Here is an 18258-nt window from a genome sequence, read left to right as displayed (position 1 = left end):
CATTTAATAATGTTATGATACTTCAGAGTGCCTCCATGTTTATACTTTGCGAGATTGTTGTATTTACTTTGGTTAAATATTATGTTGCTGTCAACAACGCACATATGCGGGTCTAGGGCTGCTTCGGGTGCTAAAAAGTGTCGGTTTTATATGAAATTTAGTTTCAAGATTCCCGACACATATATGTAGGTCCTACAAAAGGTTTCAAGTCAAATGCGTTTAGTAAAGAGGTCAAAACAAGTTTGTATGACCGAATTATAGTTGCTGTCCGAACCAGGTCAGCCCACCTGCAGACGTCATTTCGGGGCTTTAATCATATTATTTTTGCATGATTTTTGGACAGAAGTTACACATCATCATAAAGGATTTTGTATAATTTTTATAGATTTTTCTGAACTCATTTGATGAGGTTTTGCGAATTATTTCCGAATAAAATAGTGACTTTCAGCAACTGGCCCAGTCTATTGCAGATGATGTTTCGAGCTCCTATACATTTTATTTTGAGATGATTTTTGGTAAGTTACACAACATCATAAAGGATTTTGTATAATTTTTATAGATTTTTCTGAAATCGTTTGATGAGCTTTTATGAATTATTTGTGAATAAAATGGTGATTTTCAGTGAGATGCGTAAAAATCTCATAACGGGTCAAAAGTGTATACATGACTAACCAAATGACAACGGGTCAAAGGGGTGGGCATAAACTCTTTTTAGTATTATTTAGCATGTTATGTTGAATATTATAATGATCATGGCCCGTTAGTTTGTTGTTATCTAATATTATGATTTATTTGGGTTTTTGACCCGTTAGTTGATGCTTATATAAATGGTATAGAAAAGGCTTATGATTTTGAATCTTTTGTGTTCGATCAAGAAGGATTGAACTTTCAAGTGTATGAACTTGAAGACATGAACCTCGTGAAGGTAAACATTTCACAAGACATCTAACTATGACGCGAAAACAAGGTATGAGTTAGTTTATTATTCATCATGAGCGAAAGCATGGGTTGGGCATAACCTATGCCCACATGGGTGTATGCTATGTTGACCCGCATGGCTTACGCGGGTGAACTTTTGTGTTATGCCAGTTTTTTGTACCCTGGTCATGGTTTGAGCTTAAAGTTTGGGAAGCTACAAGTTTCACATTTAGTAAGTTTGTAGGCTTATGATGCTATTAAATACTGATTGGTATGTTACAATGTCTCAGGTGAAGCTCACAAATGAAACTGGGAAGCTGATCAAGTGCTCGGATTTGGACGTCAATACACATCTAAAGTTCAATTTCTATTTTTTTATAAAGGACTAATAACAAGTTTTGATTAATTATTGTCTTTAATCGGAAGATGAGTTGTTTGTAAATGTTATAAGTGGTGTCCAGTTAATAGAATTTAGTTCCTTGTTATTCATATAATAAAGAAAATTTTGGGACCATATTTTCCGCATCAAATTATCTTAAGAATTTATATGTAAATTTTGGGTGTTACAGAAAGTGATTGGTATATACTATCCTTACATTTTAATATATATATATATAGTTTACTAAATCAACCAAAAAATAAATGAATAGATTTAAAACATATATTTATAATTTATAAATTTATATGATAGTTTACAATAATAATAATAAATAAATTGATTGATTTTAAAAAAATGGATCGACCTTTAAGCATATATTTATCATTTAATGATTAAAAAATTACTTTGTAAAATAAAAATATATTCGAGTTTTGTTTTTCTTTACAGTCTTCTACAATATACATAGTACAATATGTTAATGATAACATTTGAAATTATATTCTTTTCATATTTGACAAACATGGTTTGTTGTTGATTTTTGGATTTTACTAAGTATTTTGGAATATATAGTAAAATAATATGTTAAAATTTATTTTTATAAAAATGTATAGATACAATATAAATAGAGTATAAAAAAAAGTGAATAATTGTTGATCTATTACATATGTTATGGGTTAATTAAGATCTTAGTTTTGAATGGAAAATAATGGGATCTATATATAGCTAGGAAGGAGGGTATTTTTGTCTTAACACTTTTATATCAAAACTCACTTACTTTAATCTCAAAACCCACTTAACTTAATTTCAAAAACCCACTTACATCTTCACTCATCTCCTACATCCACCACCACTCCACCGCCCACCGCCACCACACCCGTCACCCACCGCCACCACCTCGCCGAAAAAGTCCGGAAACCACAATGGAAAACACTATGAAAAACACAATGTAAAAAACACAATAGAAAAAAAAAGTATGAAAAAAAAACACAAAGATAAAAACAAAATAAAAAACACAATTGTGTGACACAATGAAAAAACCCAACGGAAAAAACACAATGAAAAATATTATTGTATAACACATTTTGTAAAACATAATTTGGTAAAACACAATTTGTAAAAAACTTATTAATTTTTTTTCAATTTTTATATTACAATATGGTACTCATATTAAAGATAAAAAGACACTCGTTATTATGGTGAATTTGTTTTTCAATAAAAATGTAGTAAAAAAAAGTTATGGACGTTTTAAAATGATGGAAGAATTTGGCATGTGTCTTGCATGTGGAGAGAGAAAGACAAAAAATGTGTCATTCCTTTTATACCCTTCCCCTTATGTTCATACTTGATTTCCTCATAAACTAATTTGAACCCTTTATGTTCAAAATCAATAGACAACGTTACTTCTTATCCTTTTTTAAAAACTATTAACTTAACCCTTATTTTATTTTAATTATCATTAGAGTAGGTAGATTATAGACAGATAATGATAATAATAACAACTTAACAATCCACAATCACCGCATGGCTACAAGCAAACACCATCGTCAGCAACGATTCCGGCAACGTAACGCTCTACAAAATTAGATTTCAAAAGCTAAAATTAGGTCAAGTTGGTGATTGAATGGAGTTCGTATGATCATTTCGACGTGGATCAATTTCAGATTTTAAGTGGTTAATTTGTGGGGATGTATCGATTCAAAAGTAAGGGTTAGGGTTTTGGTTTTGGTTATGGGGGATTCAAAACAAGTACATGTTTAGTTAATTGTTAATGGAGTCAACCGTGTGGGTTTACTGGGTGGTTCCAAGATTAATTGGAATGTACATACTTTGTGGGGAATTCAGTGGTATGATGGGCTGTTTTGACTCTACAATTTGGTTTACTTTAAGATGCTATGATTTGGATTGTGGGATTGCGGATGAATGTATATGTTGTTGTTGCACTGATGATGCACGCCAAGTGTTCGACAAAATGCCTCAAAGAGATGATTTACTGTGGAATGGTTATTTAAAGCATGGGGACTCAAAACATGTTCTTTTATTGTTTAACCAAATGACAAGTTCCAAGACCCGACCAAGGTCGGTGATGTATGGAGTTGGTGTTGGTGTTGGTGTTGGTGTTGGAAGAGTTGTTTAAGGAGGATGATTTGGTTGACGGGTTCGAGCCGAATTAGCAGTTGATGTTGGGAATAGACTAAGCATTGTACTTTATTATTGGCTTTTCTTCAATGGTGGTGTCCGATGGTGGTGTAGAATAGGGGAAAGAAGGGAGGGCGAAAATTGTTAATAACATTAAACCACATGGTTGCAAACTACAGGGGTATAAGGGTCTTTTCACAGAATTTTTAATGCTAAGTACACGGCGGGGTTCCAATTTCAAAAAGGTGCTTACCACGGAGGTGATATCTGCAAAAAAATCACTATCGGGTTGATTCCTGCAAAACGGTGTTCACCACAGAGGTAATTTATGTAATTAACTTGGATTTCAATGTGATATCAACGCCATATGTTTTTTGTTGATAGCCAACCTTTTCTTCTCTTGGTGTTGTTCATTGTCATTATTGTTCTCACACTAGTGAACAACATGGTTATGCTCATCGCCACCGACATGTCTTTGTAATATGTCTCACTCTCCTTGATCAATCTCGTGTTTCTTAACGCTTCTTGCACTTTGCATTTGACACAGCTGCTATCTAATCAATCACATGTTTCTCGTAACTCCACAGACTATTCAATGTAATGATGTTTTTGTTTACTTAACTTTTTTCTCTACATTATATGCAAGGGAAAATTCCCAAAATAGGTATTTTCATAAACAAGTTTCTTGTTTTAGGTATCATTTACAAAGAATTCCACAAATAGGTATTTTAAACTAGTCGTGACGACTAGATTCTTGGTGTACAAAACTGGTTGCGACGACTATTTTAGGCTAAGAAAGTTTCAGGGATGAGTATTGAAGCACTAAACTTGTCGGGACGATTATTTTAGGTAAAAAATAATTTGGGCGAGTTTTTTATGAACTTTTCTGGTACTTTTCTTAATACTATATTATTATTTTTAATATTACTCATAATTAGTTTTCCTTTTATAACTTTCAAAATATAAAGTTTTACTAAAATCCAAATACACCGTTGAGACATGCTTTTTTTTTATATCTGCGCGTCGACATAAATTTTATTCAAAACCGAGTGGGTAAAATAAATTTCGATATAAATTTGGCCCGCTCGGTTTTGAATAAAGTTTATGTCAGCCCCTAGATAAAAAAAAAAGCACATCTCAACACGGTATTTGGATTGTAGTAAAACTTTATATTTTAAAAGTTATAAAAGGAAAACTAATTATGAGTAAAATTAAAAATAATAATATAATATTAAGAAAAGTTCATAAAAAACTTGTCCAAAACAATTTTTTTTACCTAAAATAGTCGTCCCGACAAGCTTAGTGCTTCCCAGAATGTCCATTTTTGTGAAGGAGATTCCAATTTTATCTCCACTTTGCAACACATTCTCCAAATGTCCACAATAAAATAGTCGTCACGCCTAGATTATTAAGTCAACGAGTGAGTCAAGAATATTGGACGAGTGAGTATTTTAGGCCAATAATATTGCTGGGGCGAGTTTTTTTAGAACAAAATGTATGGGACGACTATTTTAGGAAAAAATTATTCGGGACAAGTTTTTTGTGTAACCTTTTTTACCTTTATGAATATTATATTATTATAATTAATTTAGCTTATAATTAGTTTTTCTTTAATAACTTTTAAAATATAAAGTATTTTAAAATTCCGAATATACCGTTGAGAAGTGTTTTTTTTATCTACGTGCCAACATAAATTTTATTCAATCGGCTTTTAATAAAATTTACGTCGGTACGTAGATAAAAAAAAGCGCATCTCAAATGTATATTCGGAATTTTAAAATACTTTACATTTTAAAAGCTATTAAAGAAAAACTAATTATAAGCTAAATTAATTATAATAATATAACATAATACTTAAAAAAGGATAAAAAATTAGGTAATGAAAAAACTCGTCCTTACAAAATTGTTCTTCAAAAAACTCACCCCTTACATTTTGTTCTATAGAATACTCGTCGTATCTAAATTAGTGCTGCACGAATGGCTGTGAATGGCCCAAAAGTTTACTCGCCTGATTTGTTTTCTACTCGGTTCGGCCGTTTTAAGCATGGACATTTGGGGGATTATTTGAAAATGGGTGACAAAGTTGGAATCTCTATCTTAAAAATGGACATTTTGGGAAGTTTCCCATATATAAGATATGAATACTGAGGCTCCAATGTGAATGCCTAAATTTACACGAAAATTTAGGCTTCATATTTTATGCAAAGTACTTAACTTTTTGTAACTTTTATGTTTGATAATTAAATTGCACAAAAGATAAGATAACCTTTTACAAAATACCAGAAAAATTGGTCAATATTTAATGCTTCATATTTCTTTCCTTATATAAGAATCATATTTATTTTACTCCATTTTCATACACATTTAATGTTCTTCAACTTTCAGCCTTTTAAAAAACAAAACCGTCAACAAAGTTTGATCTTTTGGGGGCAAATTTAAGGTTTTCTTGAACCAAAGAACAAAACACACTTTTTTGATTCTTGATCAAAATCTTGTGAGCTTTGATTAGTGTTTTGCAACAATGGATGGAAGTGACACATACAAAACTGCAAATAATATAACATTAGGGCGTTTAAGTACTTCTGCAAGTACTTCTGTATGGAGGAATTCTGGCAGGGATGTGTTCTCAAAATCTTCACATGAAGAAGATGATGAAGAAGCTCTAAAATGGGCCTCTCTTGAAAAGCTACCCACATTCGACCGATTGCGAAAAGGCTTACTTTTCGGATCAACCGGACCGTCTAATGAAGTCGATATTGATAATCTTGGACCAGAAGATAGAAAACATTTACTTGATAGACTTGTGAAAGTGGCTGATGAAGATAATGAGAGGTTCTTGTTGAAGCTCAGAAACAGGCTTGATAGGTACCAAAAGATTTCCATTTTTCCTTTCTGTTACTTTTTTCCCCAGTTTTACTTGTGTTTTAAATCTTGATCATGGAATGAATAAATTAAAGGATACAATTTAAATTTTGAAATGTTTATAGGGTTGGGATTAATTTACCAACAGTTGAAGTCAAATTGGAGCATGTGACAGTGGAGGCTGATGTTAATACTGGAAGTAGAGCCTTGCCAAGTTTTATAAACTTTCACATTGATTTATTTGAGGTAAGAGAGAGAAGCCAAAGAGGTAAAGCTATGCACATAAACACACTGCGGCTCATTCACCATTGTCATGTTAAATGGGCCGTGCCTGTGTGTACGTAATGTGTTAATAGTGTTATATTTTTCTTATTCAGAAAAAATCGTTTTACTAACTTTCTGATTTTTCTTAATAGTTTTTCTATATAAAAGACTACAATTTTTTTTAATTATTAATTTTTTAGAACTATAGGTTTCTGTAGTTATTTAATTTAGAAAAACTTACAAAAAAATTAATTAGTTTTATTTTATTTTTTTTTCAAAAACTATGACTTTTTAATTATGTACTTTTAAAATAAAAAAAATTAATTACTTAAAAAAACATGAACGATTTTTAATTAGTCTTTTTTTCTTTCAAAACACCATATGTTTATAAAATTGGGTTCAGTGACCAACAATGATTTGTCATTGTTTCAACTGGTTTGACCCATAACCTCCGGTTCAAATAGAGGTCGTTAAAACTTAAAAATACTCAAGCAAATCAGCCATTTACATGCCATACTATTGTTGATGTTTCTGATAATTACATTTTCTTACCTTTTGTTCATATTTTAGGGGCTATTGAGTTTATTTCGTTTACTCCCAAATTCAAAAAAAACATATAACCATCCTTGATGATGTCAGCGGTGCCATTAAGCCTAGAAGGTGAGAAGAAAGACATAACATAAAACCACAGGCTAATTGTATAAAAACTAACCAACTTTCAAATGGTTTTTATTTAAGGTAAGCTGACCATTTGACAGCTATAACTTGAACATTTGAAAACCAGTTATCTTAATTAACTTTGATAGTTTTACACCAAAATGCTAACCTTTTTATTCAATTAGCCACATGAGTATTTAAATACCATTCTTTGCCAGTTTTTTCGATTACTTGTAATGATTTTATTGTATAAACGTTTGTAGAATGACACTACCTTTGGGTCCCCCGAGTTCAGGGAAAACAACACTCTTGTTGGCTTTGGCTGGGACACTCGCAAAAGAGCTTAAGGTAACCAAAAGAATTCAAAGAAAGAGACTGAAACAAGATTGACGAATGCTAGTTTTTGTGTATTAAGTCATTCAGAATCTCTTTATATAGGGAGATTACAATATAAGGAGTGATGGATATAGAAAACTTTCGTACGGGAGCAAAATATGGGTCGATCATAAACGGATCGGGTAAAAAGAAAATGACATAATATTAAACCGTTGGATATAAATAAAAGAAAATTAAAGAATCGATAACGATCAAATAATAAAAATTAGCATGATCAGATTCTTTAATATAAACAATCAGTTTAATATAAGCAAACAATTATAGAAATAAAATTCTATAAGCTATATTGGAATTTGGTCCCCCGAGTTCAGGGAAAACAACACTCTTGTTGGCTTTGGCTGGGACACTCGCAAAAGAGCTTAAGGTAACCAAAAGAATTCAAAGAAAGAGACTGAAACAAGATTGGCGAATGCTAGTTTTTGTGTATTAAGTCATTCAGAATCTCTTTATATAGGGAGATTACAATATAAGGAGTGATGGATATAGAAAACTTTCGTATGGGAGCAAAATATGGGTCGATCATAAACGGATCGGGTAAAAAGAAAATGACATAATATTAAACCGTTGGATATAAATAAAAGAAAATTAAAGAATCGATAACGATCAAATAATAAAAATTAGCATGATCAGATTCTTTAATATAAACAATCAGTTTAATATAAGCAAACAATTATAGAAATAAAATTCTATAAGCTATATTGGAATTTGGTACATACATATATGTTGGGCCAAAGGACATACGCTCAAACAAAATTTTTAAATTAGTCACAAAAAAATAAACAAAAAAAAGTTAAACTTGATCTCCGATTTACTTTTACAGTGATTGTCTTGTGTATTTGGCCTGGTTACACTATAGCTCTGCTCCAGCTGATAATTATAAAAGTAAATATTAAATATACGAAATACAATCATATCCATATAGAACATAAATACCTTAAAATGAATTCATACTTTTGTCACACTACTAAAAAATGCCATGTGCACCCATGCTTTTTCACGGTTTTTGAGAAACATTTAACTTTTGCATCAACTTGTGTCTTAAGTAAAAGGAAGTGCAGAATTCAAGACACTATATGCCATCGAAAGTGTATGCATTTCTAAAATTTTAAATAGTTTGTTTTCGTAAATGTAGTGTGCGGGTAAGGTAACATATAATGGTCACGAACTACATGAATTCGTACCCGAAAGAACTTCTGCTTATATCAGTCAAAATGATATCCATATTGGAGAAATGACCGTAAGAGAAACATTGGCTTTCTCAGCAAGATGTCAAGGAGTTGGATCGCGATACGGTTCGCTTTTAATTATTTGTATTTCATTAATTATATTTTTAGAGGTATAGGCTTGTGTGTAATATAATTCATATTAAAATATTTGCAGATATGTTAGCAGAGTTGTCAAGAAGAGAAAGAGATGCCAACATAAAACCTGATCCTGATATTGATATATTCATGAAGGTAAGGGAAATCATCTTAAAAGAATTCAAAATAACAGAAACAACTGTATTGATGAATAATATTTTTTTATGTATTATAATATATATATATATATATATATATATATATATATATATATATATCTATCATATCTCCTTATCTAAAGAGGTTATTAATGAAAAAGGATAATAATAATACAGTTAACCAATTCTAATTGTAAAATTAACCAACTAAAAATAATGATAAAACGCCAATAAATATCATATTCAAACCATAGACAAAATGATGACCAACTAGTAAGCTTAAAGATAACTGATAATTTAAATAATAATAACTATAATTAGATCTCGGCTAACACACCTAACATATAAAAAAGACTGCTATGGATCCTTAATGGTCAAAATTTAAGTTATTATTGTTTTGTTGTTATGCAGGCTGCTGCAACCAAATCTCAACAAGCTAGTGTGGTCACAGATTATACTCTCAAGGTAGGATAGATATAAATCATATGTGAAAGAAAAATGGTTTATGTTGGCCCTAAACACTTACAACCCTATATTTGGATTTTTTTTTTGAGTTATATTTATCTTAAGTATGATTACAAAGTTTACATTAGTTAAGTATAAATCTAATTTTTTGACTAGAAAAATTTAGCAGGTTTTATACATAAATAATGTCTTTTCTCATTATTTTTGAATTGTTTTCTTAATAGAATGTCTTTTCTCTTGTTGACTGATTTGACATGTTTTCTTTTGAACCAATTTTTTTTAATAGATTATACTATTTCAAAGTATATTTTCAAGTTGAACGGGTAATTTTTGTATGGGCCGAAACAGGTTGCACTCAAATATGATTACAAAAATAATATTAGCTTGGTGCTTGTCTATTATTATTATTATTATTATTATTATTGGAATAAAATGATTTAGCAGGTTTTATGCGTTAGTAATACACTTTTTTGAGTGACGTTTGATCAACTTGACACATTTAACCTGCTTAAAATAGAATGCATTTCGACCCGTTTGACCCGATTCCATTCAAAAGAAAGTCTGATTATAAAGAAAATGTTTCCTTATGCAGATCTTAGGGTTGGACATATGTGCAGACACCAAGGTTGGAGATCAGATGATCCGAGGAATATCTGGTGGACAAAAAAAGCGTGTGACAACAGGTGAAATGATAGTTGGGCCATCAAAGGTTCTTCTTATGGATGAGATATCAACAGGGTTGGATAGCTCTACAACTTATCAGATTGTGCATTCACTTAAACAATTTATTCACATTCTTGAGGGTACGGCTGTCATTTCACTCCTGCAGCCCGCACCGGAAACATACGATCTGTTTGATTACGTCATACTCTTGACGGATGGCAAGATCGTTTATCAAGGCCCGCGTGAAAATGTGCTTGAGTTTTTTGAATCAATGGGATTTAAATGTCCGGAAAGAAAAGGCGTTGCGGATTTCTTGCAAGAAGTAAGAATTGGATCATGCCTTTTTCTTCAAGTTAAAGTGTAACATTAGTTAAATCCAATGCAAATCCCAACAGAAACCAATATTATATAACAAATCTCACTTTTACTGATATCCTAAATGACGATAAATGATCATATTATCCCCCGTGTTGTTGAAATCTTGTTACAGGTGACATCCAAGAAAGATCAAGAACAATACTGGAAGAGGAGAGACGAGCCTTATAGATTTGTAACGACCAAAGAATTTTCAGAAGCATTCCAATTATTTCATGTTGGAAGAAAACTAGCACACGACATTGCGACCCCCATTTTACAAAAGTAAAAGCCACCCAGCTGCCCTCACAACCGAAAAATATGGTGTAGACGGTAAAGAACTCTTGAAAGCTTGCATTGATAGAGAGATGTTGCTCATGAAAAGAAACTCATTCGTCTATATCTTCAAACTGTTCCAAGTAAGTGTAGTGTTAATCTAAAAGTTTTGATCTTTCATAATATGTTTGACAATTTGCTCCAAGTAATTGTAGTGTTAGTATGATAGTTTTGATCCTTTGTAATATTTATAGAAAATTATTTCAAAAAATTGTAGTGCTACTTCTAACTTTTTATCTCCCACAATCTCTTTTTACAAATTGTTTCAAGTAAATATAGCGTTAGTCCAAAAGTTTTGATATTTAATAATCTTTATAGCAAATTGTTTCAAGTAAGTGTAGTGTTACTGTAGAAATTTTGTTCTTTCATAATTTTTTTAGAAAAATGTTCCCAAGTGTAGTGCTAATATTTGATATTTCATAGTCTTTTACGAAATTGTTCCAAGTAAGCAAGTATTAATCCAAAAGTTTTTATCTTTCATAATCTTTATGACATATTGTTCCAAGCAAGTATAGTGTTACACTTTAAAAGTTTTGATATATCATAATCTTTTTAACAAATTGTTCCAAGTAGTGCAGTGTTAATATAAAAACTTTTGATATTCCATGATCTCTATAAGAATTTGTTCCAAGTGTAGTATTTCTCTAGGTGTTCCGATCTTTCATAATCTTTATAACAAAGTGTTTCAAGTAGTAGTGTTACTCTATAAGTTTTGATCTTTCATAATCCTTTTTAACAATGTTGGTCAAATTTGTAATTTGTAAAATTCTTCATTGGTTGTTTTCAGCTAACTGTCATGGCTCTCATTGCTTTGACGGCGTTTTTGCGCACTGAGATGCATAAAGATGATCTAGAAGATGGGGGATTGTATACGAGTGCTGCATTTTTTGGCGTTGTTGCGGTAATGTTTAATGGAATGGCTGAGATATCAATGACGGTTGCAAAACTTCCTGTTTTCTACAAGCAACGAAACTTCTTTTTCTATCCGTCGTGGGCGTATGCACTTCCATCATGGATCATCAAGATTCCCGTTTCATTTATGGAAGCTGCGATTTGGACTGTTCTCACTTACTATGTCATTGGCTTTGATCCTAATGTCTCAAGGTAAACTCACTTCAAAACACCTCCTAAATGAATGTGATATATACTAACCTTTTCAACATCTTGTAGGTTCTTCAAACAATTCTTGATATTGTTGCTTGTTAACCAAATGGCCTCTGCATTATTTCGGTTTATTGCAGCGCTAGGTAGGAACATGATCATTGCAAACACGTTTGGTTCATTTGCAATTCTCTTGGTGTTTGTATTGGGCGGTTTTGTCCTTTCACGAGGTATTATGTTAACTAGATTTGGAATATACATCATGCGCTTTTTGTTTATTGTTTCAACTAAAAAATGGGTTTTTGTTTCCAAAGATTATATTAAGAGTTGGTGGTTATGGGGATACTGGTTATCTCCCTTGATGTATGCAATGAATGGAATTGCCGTAAATGAGTTTCTTGGGCACAGCTGGAAAACAGTAAGTCACACAAAGCTTTGTTTGTTTTACCGATTTGGGACGTTGTATGCATCAAAAGTAGGCTTCGGATAACTTTCAACGCGTTTGGCCTATTTGACCCTTATAAGAAACCAATTCATTCAGAAGCAAATGCCTCAAATTAACACCTTTAGTTTTAAGTTCACATTTTGAAATGAATGTTTTTGTTGTTATATGTTATAGCCTCTAAACGGTACAACGCTTGGGAAACAAGTTATCAAATCAAGAGGGTTCTTTGCAGAAGCTTATTGGTATTGGATTGCAGTTGTGGCGTTACTTGGGTTTATTTTAGTCTTCAATTTCTGCTTCGCTTTGTCTCTCGCCTTCCTAAATCGTGAGTTTTGTATGTTTGTGATCTGAAAATCTTGTCATAAATGGGGTAATATGACATTTGCAAGTATACACCAACTCGGTTGTCACATCAACATGCCATATGACTTTTTTCGCCTTGTAAGATGTCATATGTGTCGTATGATAGGATGTAAAAGGTCATACAGGCGCGTTGGATTTATCAATGGCCACATCAGTTATTTGTTTGATAGTCAAAATATTTGTAAGCGTCGTATGGATTTTTTTTTTCATGACGGCCCATTTGACCATCTTTTGTCGTACCATATGGCCAGTATGACCATACAGGTCGTGCGACACGTCAGTGGTGTCTGGATGGTATTGCCGTTTTGTAACATTTGTTTTATGGGTTTACAGCTTTTGAAAAACCTCAAGCCAACGCATCAACAGAGGATGAAAGCGATTCAGCAACTGAATTGTCATCCAATAAGAAGGAAGCTGAAGGAAGCCATAATAAAAAGAAAGGAATGATCCTTCCATTTGAACCACATTCAATCACCTTTGAAGATATTAAATACTCTGTTGATATGCCACAGGTAACGTAATTGCTCTCTAAAATGGTTACTTTTCACGAAAAAATATATTTACCTAAAGGTAGTAATGTACTACTAATATGAGCAATGGGTGTTGACCCACGAAAATTCTGTTATAATAAATTTTTTTTTGCGTGTAAAAGTTGATAGTTTTTACTTAAGAGGTAGTAATAAAAGCAACGAGTTTAGGTTAAAGTGGATCATTTTTTAGAATTTTTTGAACCTTGAAACGGGCCAGATTAGGTTAGGTTCCGTTAGGTTGACTGACAATGTATTTTATTCAACTTCGCATGAAAAGGATTAATTTGAATTTTATTGATGGGTTTATGACAACGATTATAGGAAATGAAAGATCAAGGGGTGGGTGAAGATCGGTTGATGCTACTTAAAGGCCTTAGCGGGGCTTTTAGGCCTGGTGTTCTTACAGCTCTAATGGGTGTAAGTGGTGCTGGTAAGACTTCTCTCATGGACGTGTTAGCAGGTCGAAAAACGGGCGGCCATATTGAAGGTGATGTCAAGATTTCTGGTTACCTCAAAAAACAAGAAACATTTGCTCGAATTTCTGGTTATTGCGAGCAAAACGACATCCATTCACCTCATGTAACCGTTTACGAGTCTTTACTACACTCAGCATGGCTCAGGTTAACATCAGATGTTGATGAACACAAGAGAAAGGTTTGTTATATACCCATGGTTAACAAGTCTAATTTAAAAAAAATAATAGAAAAAAGAGATCATCTTTTGCATGTTTAAGAATTTTTAACAATGTTATACAATACTACAGATGTTTGTTAATGAGGTGATGAATCTTGTGGAACTCAACCCGATAAAGGATGCATTAGTTGGGCTGCCGGGTGTCAATGGGTTATCAACTGAACAAAGAAAAAGGTTAACCATAGCTGTTGAGCTCGTGGCTAACCCGTCCATAATTTTTATGGATGAGCCAGCCTCTGGGTTAGATGCTAGGGCTGCAGCCATTGTGATGAGAACGGTTAGGAACACCGTGGATACCGGAAGAACAGTTGTTTGCACCATTCATCAACCAAGCATTGACATATTTGAAGCTTTTGATGAGGTACGGTCATATAAATGCACAATACAACAAACATACCTAGTATAATCCCACTAACAGCATTGCTTTTGGTTAGGTATGAGGAAATAATGTATTTATAAATAAATGAAATATATTAGTAAATTTGTGGTTTTGTAGTTGTTCTTGATGAAAAGAGGTGGAGAAGAGTTATATGTTGGACCTTTAGGTCGCCATTCATGTGAATTAATCAAATACTTCGAGGTACGCAACTATCATATGAACGAGGTTGTAATTGTGACCCTTTCATCACTAACGGGCTAAAACAAATATCGTTCAAACAGGTTGGAAGTAACCATGAATCTCTTAAAATCATATTTGACACACTACGTGTTTATAAAAATTAAAAATAAACATGTTGGTAAAAAGGTGTTTCGGTTCAGCCCATCACAATTGATTTAATTATAACAAAAAGTCTATTATTTTGAGTCACTAGTCAACCTATCTCTTTTTACCACATTAATAAGTTGTGTCTAGTTTTGACCTGTTTACTTATACACGAGTCTATTTCGTTTACTCTTAATTTATACCTACTTCAGTGAAGACTACTCATTCATTGAATCCTTTGAAGAAAGGAGTAAAAAGGTGCTGAATGACTTGGTCAACAAGATCATTTCAAGGGCCAAGCAAGTCCAAGGCGTATTTTTAATGCATAAACATTAATGACAAATACTTTTGCACAAACAGGCTATCGATGGTATAAGAAAGAAAAAAGACGGATATAACCCCGCAACATGGATGTTAGAAGTCAGTACTTCAGCACAAGAACTTGCTCTTGGAGTTGACTTCACTGAAATCTACAGGAACTCCGAACTTTACAAGTGAGTACACGATGAATTACCGCTTTTGTGGTGGCAATCTTTCGTTTAAAAGTTATCATTTTTATTGACTTTCTTTGTCAAATTTACAGGAGAAACAAAGCCTTGATCGCCGAATTAGGCGTACCACGTCCCGGCACTAAAGAGCTGTTCTTCCCTGCTCAATACTCGCAGAGCTTCATTGTTCAGTGTTTCGCATGTTTGTGGAAACAACGGTGTTCGTACTGGCGGAACTCGTCGTACACCGCTGTGCGTTTCGTCTTCACCACGTTTATTGGAATCATGTTCGGTACAATGTTTTGGGATATCGGTGGTAAAAGGTAAGCATCATTGTATCTTTATAGTTCTCCCGTTCAATATATAAAATCAATTCTAAAATCAAGGGCCTTTCCTAAAAAAATATTCTCTTCAGTATCGTAACAATTGATAATATGATATGGAACAACTAAACAAACATCACTTGACACACTATCCAAATAGCATTGACGTATAATACTGGCCGTATGACAAAGAGAAAATGGTCATATCGGTCATATGATGGGCAAATCATATATTCTGCGTGATGCTTTTGATTGATAAAGAAATACCTGATGTGACCATTAACAAAGTCATGTGACTCGTATAGCTTTTTTTTTTTTTTTTGCCTATCACATGCTTCGTATAATTTGAAAGTCTCTAGTCTACAGAGTTGATTTGACATCATTGGCATGTATGAATTATTTGATCCGTATGACATCATTCAGTCCATATGATGTGACAGACATATTGGTGTACACTATTAGGCGTGGTGTATCGTGAAGTCGCCTCTATTTGCATGATTACACTCTCAATTTCAAACCATTTATTTATTAATACATGTCTTTCAGGACAAACCCAAATGATCTGGCGAATGCAATGGGTTCAATGTACTCGGCGGTTCTTTTCTTAGGAAACCAAAACATGTTTGCGGTTCAACCGATTGTGATTGCCGAGCGAACCGTGTTTTACAGAGAAAAAGCCGCCGGAATGTATTCTGCTTTGCCATATGCTTTTGCCCAAGTTTTCGTTGAGTTTCCGTATGTGCTGATGCAGACAGTGGTCTATAGTGTTATTGTGTACTCCATGATTGGGTTTAGTTGGACCGCTGCCAAATTCTTCTGGTTTTTGTACTTCCAATTGTGTTGCTTGCTTTACATGACCTATTATGGTATGATGACCGTCGCCATGACCCCCAACGGCGACATTGCTGCCAGCATCGCCGGCTCGTTCTTCGGAGTCTTCAATCTGTTCTCGGGATTCATCATTCCGCGACCCGTAAGTTTCTCTTAATATGTTAAATCCATCCAGTTGGTTGTAAGGGTGGAAATTTCTGACACGACCTGAAAAAAATGACCAGAACACAACATGTAAACAATTTGGTTTTGGCTTGGTATATCTAATCTAACGCGTTAAAAATGGGTTTTCTAGTTAAGCTGTATAATCAAACGTGCCGTGCTTGGGTTGACCTGTTTAACCCTTTAGTTAAACTAGTCAACCATGCTAACCCGCTTAACACAAGTTTTACTACTTACCAACCTGACTAACATGTTTACAACTTAATTATCACCCGCCAACCTGTTTGACACGTTTATATAAATGGTTTGTGTTTGGGTTATACAAGTTTAAGTGTGTGCTAGTTAGGGTTGTTTTTACGGGTCGCAAAAGAACCTTTATTTACCAAAGTTGTGAAATCTTTTTATTTTGTGGAGACAGAGGATTCCTGTGTGGTGGAGATGGTATTACTGGGGAAACCCAATGGCTTGGACTATTTACGGATTCCTTTCTTCACAGTTCGGGGACTATGATGAATTACTAACAGACGGTGAAACCGTTAAAGATTACTTGGATCGGTATTTTGGTTTCAAGCATGATTTTCTTGGGGTTGTTGCCGGTGTGCACATCGGGTTTGTTCTGTTCTTTGCATTCATCTTTGCTTTCTGCATCAGGTTCTTCAACTTCCAGAAGAGATAATTTTGTTTTCATGTTTGTTAGATAAAAAGACGTGAGTTCGTGTAACAAACTTGTGAATTTCGTATTCTATATATATGATTAAAGATTCTTGTTTTGTCAAAGAACAGGTTTCTTGTTTTAGTCCTAGGCTAAATGCTAAAACGGGTATGACCCTTAATGGGCTTCCAACAAAAGATTTACTAGCAGCCTATCAGTCGATAGCCATTATTGATCTTTAGATGTGATACAGTTTATATTTACGAGTAATGCGTGGTTAATTTTACAAGTTTTATTAGAGTATGAGAATTAGAATCCAAAGATATTAATTGATTGTGAATTAAACTAAAGCTAGACTAACTAATTTGCTAATACCTTGGGAAAGGAGAATCCTAGGACTAGAGGTGGATAGGTGCGCAAAATAAGGTTAACCGAAACAATTCGAAAACTGAACCGGAATTATAGGGGAAACGGCTTGGAACTGTAGGTTCGGGGTCGGTTTGGCCAAAACCGGTTAACCGTACCAAAAATTTGCCAAAGCCGGTCCAAAACCGATGATAAACAGGTTTCAGCCAAAACCAATCACAAACCGGTTTAACTTTTTGTTAACCAAACCGAACCGGTTCCAACCCGAACCCGCTTAGGGTTTGGAACTGGTTTGTGCGCCTCTCTACCCATGACAAACAAATGATCACTGTCAAGTTCAGGTCTTAGATTATAATTAAAATGTATATAACTAAATTTACAACTCCGGTTTTAACAGTCTATATCAAATGTCATCTACATTTATCTAATCTTGGAATTGATACAAATATATAATGAGAAAATTCTCAAAATAAGTATTTTTGAAAACAAATTTTTAGTTTTAGGTATAATTTGCAAAAAATTTCAGAAATAGGTATTATAAACTAGTCGTGACGAGTAGTTTGTAGAACCAATTAAAACTTACCGCGTGTCCTTAAACTAACTGTAACGAGCACGTTCACTAATCATTTACTCGTCACGACTAAATAAGTTTTATGCCTCGTACTCAACACCGACGAGTAATTCATAAGTCCTTTAGTCGCGACGACTAGTT

The 18258-nt window shown here is 33.3% G+C and overlaps 1 pseudogene across 1 annotated transcript; it reads left to right on the top strand.

Moving 5' to 3' along the window:
* The first annotated feature begins 5902 nt into the window (after positions 1-5902).
* On the top strand, positions 5903-17239 carry LOC143544610 (pleiotropic drug resistance protein 1-like; annotated as a pseudogene). Its single transcript, XR_013137280.1, has 21 exons — positions 5903-6298; positions 6421-6541; positions 7130-7219; positions 7480-7564; positions 8745-8904; positions 8993-9069; positions 9483-9536; positions 10129-10521; positions 10690-10972; positions 11677-11993; positions 12060-12220; positions 12305-12408; positions 12610-12760; positions 13132-13310; positions 13650-13982; positions 14092-14382; positions 14518-14601; positions 15085-15218; positions 15308-15535; positions 16082-16508; positions 16947-17239. The product of XR_013137280.1 is annotated as a pleiotropic drug resistance protein 1-like (transcript).
* Positions 17240-18258: the final 1019 nt, after the last annotated feature.

This window comes from Bidens hawaiensis, unplaced genomic scaffold (assembly GCF_021521415.1).
Source record: "Bidens hawaiensis isolate Kalapana, Puna unplaced genomic scaffold, B.hawaiensis_p1.1 tig00013629_1, whole genome shotgun sequence".
NCBI lineage: Eukaryota > Viridiplantae > Streptophyta > Magnoliopsida > Asterales > Asteraceae > Bidens > Bidens hawaiensis.
The sequence above is the reverse complement of the archived record's forward strand: the minus strand, read 5'-3'. Positions and strand labels throughout refer to the sequence as shown.